The 11,237-nt window shown below is 46.2% G+C and overlaps 1 pseudogene; it reads left to right on the top strand.

The window, feature by feature from the left end:
- The first annotated feature begins 10,099 nt into the window (after positions 1–10,099).
- LOC101780799 lies at positions 10,100–11,237 on the top strand (annotated as a pseudogene).

Here is an 11,237-nt window from a genome sequence, read left to right on the forward strand (position 1 = left end):
TAATCCGAATGGACTTAAGCATCACTACGGGCGAGAAGGTCTCGTCGTAGTCAACTCCTTGAACTTGTCGAAAACCTTTGCGACAAGTCGTGCTTTATAGATGTGAACATTTCCATCCATGTCCTTTTTCTTCTTATAGATCCACTTGCACTCTATGGCTTTAACACCATCAGGCGGGTCAACCAAGTTCCAAACTTGATTGTCTCCCATGGACTCTATTTCGGATTGCATGGCACTCTGCCATTTTTCGGAATCTGGGTCCATCATTGCTTCTGCATATGTCGCAGGCTCATCATTGTCCAACAATAATATTTCTCGCATTTCGCGGAGCCTTGCTGACCTTCGTGGTTGTGGCGGTGCTTCTCTTGCCATGGGTATCTCAACTTGTTCTGTTACGTTAGCATCACTCATTGATTCTTGCCCGATTGGCTCATCTTGAACTTCTTCAAGATGCACTGTCTTTCCACTCTTTTCTCCTTTGAGAAACTCTTTCTCTAGGAAAACCCCGTTCCGAGCGACAAACACTTTGCCTTCTGATCGGTTGTAGAAATAATATCCCAAAGTTTCCTTTGGATATCCCACGAAAATGCACTTATCCGACTTGGGTGTGATCTTGTCCGACTGAAGTCGCTTGACAAACACTTCACATCCCCAAATCTTTAGAAAAGACAGACTAGGAACCTTTCCAGTCCATATCTCATATGGTGTCTTAACTACGGATTTAGATGGTACCCTATTAAGTGTGAAAGCTGCTGTTTCTAGAGCGTATCCCCAAAATGACAACGGTAGGTCCGACTGACTCATCATTGATCGAACCATGTCTAACAAAGTTCGATTACGTCGCTCGGGCACACCATTTCTCTGAGGTGTTCCAGGCGGCGTAAGTTGTGGAACAATTCCGCAACTCTTTAGATGATTGCTAAACTCATGGCTCAAATACTCGCCTCCATGATCAGATCGTAAGGCCTTAATTTTCTTGCCACGCTGATTTTCAACTTCATTCTGAAATTCCTTGAACTTTTCAAAGGTTTCAGACTTGTGCCTCATCAAGTAGACATAGCCATATCTACTAAAATCATCAGTGAAAGTTATGAAGTATTGGAATCCTCCTCTAGCCGTCGTGCTCATTGGTCCGCATACATCACTATGTACAAGTTCCAACAAGTCTACTGCTCTCTCAGGAAATCCTGTGAAAGGCGTCTTAGTCATCTTGCCTAGCAAGCAAGCCTCACATGTCTCGTATGATTCAAAATCAAACGAAGTTAGAAGTCCATCAGAATGGAGCTTCTTCATGCGCTTTTCACTTATATGACCCAAACGACAATGCCACAAGTAGGTAGGACTCAAATCATTAGGCCGAGGCCTTTTAGCACTTACATTACAGACAGGTGAACCATCAAGATTTAAAACAAACAATCCATTCACAATGGGTGCAAAAGCCATAAACATATTATTCTTAGAGATCACACAACCATTGTTTTCACTCGCAAATGAATAACCATCCTTCATCAAACATGAAGGAGATAAAATGTTTCGACTTAAACTAGGAACAAAATAACAATTATTCAACTCCATAATAAATCCTGACGGGAGGTGGAGTTGCATCGTCCCGACGGTCAAAGCAGCAACTCTTGCATTATTGCCCACGCGGAAATCAACTTCTCCTATTTCCACGCTTCTACTTCTTATCATTCCCTGCATCGAATTGCAAATATGAGCAACCGATCCGGTATCAAATACCCAAGAATTAATAACTGTATCAGCGAGAAATATGTTGTCTATAACATAAACAACAAGCGTACCTGAGGTAGAAGTACTCTTACTTCCGCCGTTCTTCAACGAAGCTAGGTAGTGCTTGCAGTTTCTCTTCCAGTGACCAAGTTCATGACAGTAAAAGCACTCTTTATCTGGAGCAGGTCCAGGTCCAGCTTTAACCTTGGGCGGTGGGTTTGGCTTGGATGTTCCAGCCTTGCCCTTCTTCTTCCAAGAATTGCCCTTCTTCTTAAAGCTGGGCTTGTTCTGTATCGCCATCACATGGCTGGTACTAGCGGTTTTCTTTATGTCAGCCTCTGCTGTTTTAAGCATGCCACACAGCTCATTCAGACCCTTCTCCGTCTCATGCATATGGTAGTTCGAGATGAAGTTCCCATAGCTAGGCGGAAGAGACGAAAGAATGAAATCAGTGGCCAACTCTTGGCCCAGTGGGAAGCCTAGCTTCTCCAACCGTTGAGTGTAACCAACCATCTTGATTACGTGTGGTCCTACTGCTGCGCCTTCTGCTAGCTTGCTCTCAACAAAGGCCTTAGACACATTGAACCTTTCAGTCCTGGCCTGTGTTTGGAACATGTCTCTAAGCGCCACGATCATATCGTGCGCCTCATGGTTTGTTTCGAACTGCATCTGCAGCTCGGGTTCCATGCAAGCAAGCATAAGGCAGCTTACTTCAAGGTTAGCATCACATGCTTTCTTGTAAGCATTCTTAGCAGCAGCGGGTGCATCCTCAGCAGGTTCTTCTGGTAGTGGGTTGTCTAGAACATCTTCCTTTTTCTCAGCCCTGAGAACAATTCTCAGGTTGCGGATCCAATCCGAGTAGTTTGTTCCATTCAACTTGTCCTTCTCAAGGACCGAACGCAAAGCAAACGATGTGGTGGTGTTGCTAGGTGCCATTTAATCTACAACAAAAGTAATGCAAAATACACTAAGACAAACGTATCCATGATAGAGCAAATTACATTAAACTATTTTAACAGAATCTACTCCCACTAAAATCAATATCCCTCTATTGAAACTTAGTGATTCAGGATCCACAACTAACAAGTCTACTAGTGAGCTTTAGCATCACCGCTAGCAAATGAGGTAGATCGGTAAGCAACTTTTGCTAATCATATCACATATGACTCCTGTTGTTGGGTGACATCTCTATGTCTCGGCGTCCAACCTTTATGCCCCAAGGTCCTTAACCGTTAAGATAACCTTGTTAAGCAAACCAACCCTTATGCATGTAAGTCTCCGACACAAACCCGTCTAGTCAAGGAAAACTAGTGGCACCCTAATTTCATAGACCCACCACTAATTGTACAAGACATGGGACGGTGCAAGTTTTAGTTGGGAGGGCATACTAACTTAAACTTTGTGAGGGATCGTTCTACTTCTAACATCACAGCATGCAGAAAGTAAAACATAAATAGAATAGCATTCACATAGTTGTGACACAGTATGGCCCGTTTTCATATGGTGATCTCCATCTCCATAGAACCTGTTCACCATGGCGATCTCCATCTCCATGTTCCATGTGCGCCATCCTCCTGGTGATGAGTCCTCCAAGAACTAGAACATGCTATTACACCTAATAGCTAGTAAAGAAGCTAGTAATGAAGATTACATAGTTGCTTGGATCATCACAGATTGGTACGCAGACCATTAAATACAATAAAGTGAGAACACATATGGCTCCAGCCATGTTGCCGTACGTGCGACACGCAGGTCACGAATGAGTTACACACATGCATCACATACACAAGGGGGCCATACTGATCACAAGATACATACATACATCCTGCAAAAGAGAGTTAGGCGTCCTAACGTTCCAAACTTCGGAGGCCCGAAACTCCATCTTCCAAGCCGAATTTGGCAAATTTAATTTCGCCGAAAACGGCAAAGCCGTTGAAATTCATGTGTAACTTTTTCTGTAGATCAATTTTTGTATAGAAATCGCCCCAATCCGAGATCGTACCGAAAAGTTACGGCTGATTTACCGAAGCATGCGCATACGGCAAAATCCTGACCCCGGCAGTAGATCCTATCTACTATTGCACATCTAATGCGCCTGGCGTATGACCCTGGATCTCGATTTGACCAATCATATTAATCTTCCCTCACTGCAACTGGATTTACGTGTATCACTTAACTCCGATGGCGGAAACCGACCGGTAGGAGTATGTCGTTACACTACCATTGCAGCAAGGGCACGAAATCAGGACATAGATCAAACAGAGAACTCGCATATCTCCATATGCACATATCCCGAATTCAAAACTAAGCAGCTACGGCTCTGATACCACTGTTGGGATACGAGGTAGGCTACGCTAGCGCAAATCAAAATTTCTACCGCGTATAACCAGTAAGAACTGCCGTATAAGGATCACGGGATTACCACTCGACGCACTACTGGTGCGGAAGATGTAGATATGCGTCGATGCAGTGAAGACGATCACGTAGTCGTACGTAGTCGATCAACGTAGTCGATCACGTCCAGCAGCTCCTCAGCAGCTCGTCCACGTGCACAGCAAGATCGCCTCCGGTGCCGCGGCTCGTCGTCGGCTCGTCGTGGCTCGTCGATGGCTCGTCCAAGTGCTGCAGGCGCAACACCTCCAAGGTATCCACACGTGCAGGAAGGAAGCGTCGCAAGCCGGATTGCTAGATCCGCGAGTTGCAACAGGCGAGGGCGTGGGAGGCGCGGCAAGTGTGTTCAGCCAAAAGGTGTAAACCCTAGGGCGCCCCAACCCCTCTATTTATAGAGGTTCCTGATGGGCCTCTGGATCCGAGGCCCATTAGTACTCCTAAACCTAATCCAACTCGGATCAGATCCGAATTGGGCTTCCAGCCCCTTAAGTGTGTGACTCTATGGGTTCGGATACGTATAGACATGGCCCGAGTACTCCTACTCGGCCCAATAGTCGGTAGCGGCCTCTAGCAAGATGTGCCAACTCCTATACGCATACGAAGTTCATATCAGACGAACCATCACAACATAATATACATGCTATTCCCTTTGCCTCACGATATTTGGTCTAGCTTCAAGTCGACCGCTCTTTCTCGATCCTGTGATTCGGAATCCCTTTGTAGGTTAACTCTTAACCGTACGTAGCATGGCCATGCATTTTCGGATCCGATCACTCGAGGGGCCCAGAGATATCACTCTCAATCAGAGAGGGGCAAATCCCATCTTGATTGACCATGTCTCATAGCATGCTTCTTGACAAACCCAAAAGCTACCTTTATAACTACCCTGTTACGGCGTAGCGTTTGATTGCCCCTAAGTAGGTCGATCCACATCTAGAATACATGCGACAATCTCAGGTCTAAGGACAAAGCGTATATGTTGTTTAAAGAGAGAACTACTTCTCGTGTTGGGTCAGTCCTAACACATGTCTCCACATGTGTCCACATTATTAGTTCAACATCTCCATGTTCATGACTTGTGAAACATAGTCATCAACTAATACATGTGCTAGTCTAATATTCATGTGTGTCCTCACATGAACTCCGACTAGGGACAACTTTAGAATAACCATACAAGTAAAGAGTTTCACATACAATTCACATAATTGCAAATCAATTCAAGTAGCGTTTAATGGATATTCAATGAACACAATATACAAATCATGGATACAAATGGAATATCATCATCTCTATGATTGCCTCTAGGGCATACCTCCAACAATTTGATACCGGATCGGTTGCTCATATTTGCAATTCGATGCAGGGAATGATAAGAAGTAGAAGTGTGGAAAGAGGAGAAGTTGATTTCCGTGTGGGCAATAATGCAAGAGTTGCTGCATTGACCGTCGGGACGATGCAACTCCACCTCCCGTCAGGATTTATTATGGAGTTGAATAATTGTTATTTTGTTCCTAGTTTAAGTCGAAACATTTTGTCTCCTTCGTGCTTGATAAAGGATGGTTATTCATTTGCGAGTGAAAACAATGGTTGTGTGATCTCTAAGAATAATATGTTTATGGCTTTTGCACCCATTATGAATGGATTATTTGTTTTAAATCTTGATGGTTTACCTGTCTGTAATGTAAGTGCTAAAAGGTCTCGGCCTAATGATTTGAGTCCTACCTACTTGTGGCATTGTCGTTTGGGTCATATAAGTGAAAAGCACATGAAGAAGCTCCATTCTGATGGACTTCTAACTTCGTTTGATTTTGAATCATATGAGACATGTGAGGCTTGCTTGCTAGGCAAGATGACCAAGACGCCTTTCACAGGATTTCCTGAGAGAGCAGTAGACTTGTTGGAACTTGTACATAGTGATGTATGCGGACCAATGAGCACGATGGCTAGAGGAGGATTCCAATACTTCATAACTTTCACTGATGATTTTAGTAGATATGGCTATGTCTACTTGATGAGGCAGAAGTCTGAAACCTTTGAAAAGTTCAAGGAATTTCAGAATGAAGTTGAAAATCAGCGTGGCAAGAAAATTAAGGCCTTATGATCTGATCGTGGAGGTGAGTATTTGAGCCACGAGTTTAGCAATCATCTAAAGAGTTGCGGAATTGTTCCACAACTTACGCCGCCTGGAACACCTCAGAGAAACGGTGTGCCCGAGCGACGTAATCGAACTTTGTTAGACATGGTTCGATCAATGATGAGTCAGTCAGACCTACCGTTGTCATTTTGGGGATACGCTCTAGAAACAGCAGCTTTCACACTTAATAGGGTACCATCTAAATCCGTAGTTAAGACACCATATGAGATATGGACTGGAAAGGTTCCCAGTTTGTCTTTTCTAAAGATTTGGGGATGTGAAGTCTTCGTCAAGGGACTTCAGTCGGACAAGATCACACCCAAGTCGGATAAGTGCATTTTCGTGGGATATCCAAAGGAAACTTTGGGATATTATTTCTACAACCGATCAGAAGGCAAAGTGTTTGTCGCTCGGAACGGGGTTTTCCTAGAGAAAGAGTTTCTCAAAGGAGAAAAGAGTAGAAAGACAGTGCATCTTGAAGAAGTTCAAGATGAGCCGATCGGGCAAGAACCAATGAGTGACGCTAATGTAGCAGAACAAGTTGAGATACCCATGGCAAGAGAAGCACCGCCACAACCACGAAGGTCAGCAAGGCTCCGCGAAATGCGAGAAATATTATTGTTGAACAATGATGAGCCTGCGACATATGCAGAAGCAATGATGGACCCAGACTCCGAAAAATGGCAGAGTGCCATGCAATCCGAAATAGAGTCCATGGGAGACAATCAAGTTTGGAACTTGGTTGACCCGCCTGATGGTGTTAAAGCCATAGAGTGCAAGTGGATCTATAAGAAGAAAAAGGACATGGATGGAAATGTTCACATCTATAAAGCACGACTTGTCGCAAAAGGTTTTCGATAAGTTCAAGGAGTTGACTACGACGAGACCTTCTCGCCCGTAGTGATGCTTAAGTCCATTCGGATTATTCTAGCTATAGCCGCATATTTCGATTATGAGATATGGCAGATGGATGTCAAGACAGCTTTCCTGAATGGAAACCTAGGTGAGGACGTGTATATGATACAGCCCGAGGGTTTTGTCGGTCCGAAAAATGCTGGAAAGGTATGCAAGCTTCAGAGATCCATTTATGGATTGAAGCAAGCATCTAGGAGTTGGAACATTCGTTTTGATGAAGTGGTCAAAGGGTTTGACTTCACCAAGAACGAAGAAGAGTCTTGTGTTTACAAGAAGGTTAGTGGGAGCTCTGTAGTATTTCTAATCTTATATGTGGATGACATATTACTGATTGGAAATAACATTCCTATGCTTGAGTCCGTAAAGACTTCACTGAAAAATAGTTTTTCGATGAAGGACTTAGGGGAAGCGGCATATATTCTGGGCATTAAGATCTATAGAGATAGATCGAGAAGGCTTATAGGTTTAAGCCAAGATACTTACATTGACAAAGTGTTGAAGCGGTTCAGCATGGAAGAGGCAAAGAAAGGGTTCTTGCCTATGTCACATGGCATACATCTCAGCAAGACTCAGTGTCCTTCGACTCCTGATGAGCGGGATCGCATGAGTAGAGTGCCATATGCCTCGGCTATTGGATCTATCATGTATGCAATGATAAGTACTCACCCAGATGTTTCATATGCGCTAAGTATGACAAGCAGGCACCAATCTGATCCAGGTGAGAGTCACTGGACATCGGTGAAAAACATTCTTAAGTACTTGAGAAAGACTAAAGATATGTTCCTCGTCTATGGAGGTGAGGAGGAGCTCGTTGTAACAGGTTACACCGATGCTAGTTTCCAAACCGACAGAGATGATTCAAAGTCACAATCAGGATTTGTGTTCACGCTAAATGGTGGTGCTGTTAGTTGGAAGAGTTCCAAGCAGGAGACGGTGGCCGATTCTACGACAGAAGCCGAGTACATCGTGGCTTCGGAAGCCGCGAAGGAAGGTGTTTGGATAAGGAATTTCCTCATTGAGCTTGGTGTGTTCCCGAATGCGTCCAGCCCATTGAATCTCTATTGTGATAACAATGGGGCAATTGCGCAAGCAAAGGAGCCAAGGAACCACCAGAAGAACAAACACGTAATGCGGCGATTTCATCTCATTCGAGACTTCGTTAACCAGGGTGAGATCAAGATATGCAAAATACACACGGATCTGAACATTTCTGATCCGTTGACAAAACCACTCCCGCAGGCTAAGCATGATGCGCATGTAAGAGCTATGGGTATTAGGTACCTTCTAGATTGACTCTAGTGCAAGTGGGAGACTGTTGGAGGTATGCCCTAGAGGCAATCATAGAGATGATGATATTCCATTTTGTATCCATGATTTGTATGTTGTGTTCATTGAATATCCATTGAAGGCTACTTGAATTGATTTGCAATTATGTGAATTGTATGTGAAACTCTTTACTTGTATGGTTATTTTCTAAAGTTGTCCCTAGTCGGAGTTCATGTGAGGACACACATGAATATTAGACTAGCACATGTATTAGTTGATGACTATGTTTCACAAGTCATGGACATGGAGATGTTGAACTAATAATGTGGACACATGTGGAGACGTGTGCTAGGACTGACCCAACACGAGAAGTAGTTCTCTCTTTAAACAACATATACGCTTTGTCCTTAGACCTGAGATTGTCGCATGTATTCTAAATGTGGATCGACCTACTTAGGGACTATCAAACGCTACGCCGTAACAGGGTAGTTATAAAGGTAGTTTTCGGGTTTGTCAAGAAGCATGCTATGAGACATGGTCAATCAAGATGGGATTTGCCCCTCTCTGATTGAGAGTGATATCTCTGGGCCCCTCAAGTGATCGGATCCGAAAATGCATGGCCATGCTACGTACGGTTAAGAGTTAACCTACAAAGGGATTCCGAATCACAGGATCGAGAAAGAGCGGTCGGCTTGAAGCGAGACCAAATATCGTGAGGCAAAGGGAATAGCATGTATATTATGTTGTGATGGTTCGTCTGATATGATCTTCGTGTGCGTATAGGAGTTGGCACGTCTTGCTAGAGGCCGCTACCGACTATTGGGCTGAGTAGGAGTACTCGGGCCATGTCTATACGTATCCGAACTCATAGGGTCACACACTTAAGGGGCTGGAAACCCAATTCGGATCTGATCCGAGTTGGATTAGGTTTAGAAGTACTAATGGGCCTCGAATCCAGAGGCCCGTCAGGAACCTCTATAAATAGAGGGGTGGGGGCGCCCTAGGGTTTACACCTTTTTGGCGAAACACACATGCCGCGCCTCCCACGCCCTCGCCTGTTGCAACTCGCGGATCTAGCAGTCCGGCTTGCGACGCTTCCTCCCTGCACGTGTGGATACCTTGGAGGTGTTGCGCCTGCAGCACTTGGACGAGCCGCCGACGAGCCACCGACGAGCCACGACGAGCCGACGACGAGCCGCGGCACCGGAGGTGATCTTGCTGCACGTGGACGAGCTGCTAAGGAGCTGCTGGACGTGATCGACTACGTATGACTACGTTGATCGACTACGTACGACTACGTGATCGTCTTCACTGCATCGACGCATATCTACATCTTCCGCACCAGTAGTGCGTCGAGTGGTAATCCCGTGATCCTTATACGGCAGTTCTTCCTGGTTATACGCGGTAGAATTTTTGAATTGCGCTAGTGTAGCCTACCTCGTATCCCAAGAGAGTTGACTTTGAGCTGTCTGCTTTGGAGTCATACAGTACTAGTAACATGTCATGGTGACCTAGCTAGGATTGATACTTTGAATGATTCTGTGTCAAATCAGCTATATAAACTTGTGTCTGAAAACGGCTCGATTCTACTAGTACTCTAGTAGTATATGTTCCGAAATTGAAACCCAGTCAATATGCAAGTTTCAGTTTTTGGAGGCATGCATCAACATATATCAATCGATGATGGTCTCAGTACACATCTCACTGTATCCTTTCTGCACATCATATATTTATATGCATGCAGATAATGTACTCTGACCTGGCACCGCACGGCCCGCTGAAGCTGTACCATTTCATCATCATCGTGGCCGTGGGTGCTGGCCTTCCTCTCGCAGCTGCCGTCGTTCCACTCGCTGCGGCACATCAACCTCGGCTCCCTCATCCTCAGCTTCGCCTAAACCATCCTCGTCTCGGCTGCCTGCATCCGAGCAGGTGCGTCGAGCGACCCTCCAGGCTCCAGCGAAGGATTACTCGCTGAGCTCGTCCAAGTCGGAGAAGACCTTCAACGCATTCCTCTCCATCTCCATCCTGGCCTCCGTCTTCCGCAGCGGCATCCTGCCAGAAATCCAGGCCACGCTGGCTTCGCCGGCCGCCGGGAAGATGACCAAGGCCCTGGTGCTGTGCTACGCGGTGGTGTTCTTCACCTTCTACCTCCCGGCCATCACCGGCTGCTGGGCGTTCGGCAACCAGGTGCAGTCCAACGTGCTGCAGAGCCTGATGCCGGACGAAGGCCCGTCCCTGGCGCCCACGTGGCTAGCTGCTGGGCGTCGCCGTCGTCCTCGTCCTCCTCCAGCTCCTCGCCATCGCGCTGGTGTACTCGCAGGTGGCGTACGAGATCATGGAGAAGAACTCGGCGGACGTAGCGCACGGGCGGTTCTCGCGCCGGAACCTGGCGCCCCGGGTCGCGCTCCGGACGGCGTACGTCGCGGCGTGCGCGCTCGTCGCCGCGGCGCTGCCCTTCTTCGGCGACGACATCGTCGGCGTGGTGGGCGCCGTGGGATTCATCCCGCTCGACTTCATCCTCCCCGTCGTCATGTACAACATGGCGCTCGCGCCGCCCAGGCGCTCGCCCGTGTACCTGGCCAACGTCGCCATCATGGTCGTCTTCACCGGCGTCGGCGTCATCGGCGCCGTGGCGTCCGTGCGGAAGCTCGCGCTCGATGCTGGCAAGTTCAAGCTCTTCAGTGAGAACGTCGTGGACTGATGATCATATTTGTGTTAGCAAGAACAACGTAATCAGTGCAAGCTGCGGTTGTTCTTGAAATCTTGTTAATTAAATTTCGAATTTTGAAAGTGTACA

Source organism: Setaria italica, chromosome IX (genome assembly GCF_000263155.2).
Source record: "Setaria italica strain Yugu1 chromosome IX, Setaria_italica_v2.0, whole genome shotgun sequence".
NCBI lineage: Eukaryota > Viridiplantae > Streptophyta > Magnoliopsida > Poales > Poaceae > Setaria > Setaria italica.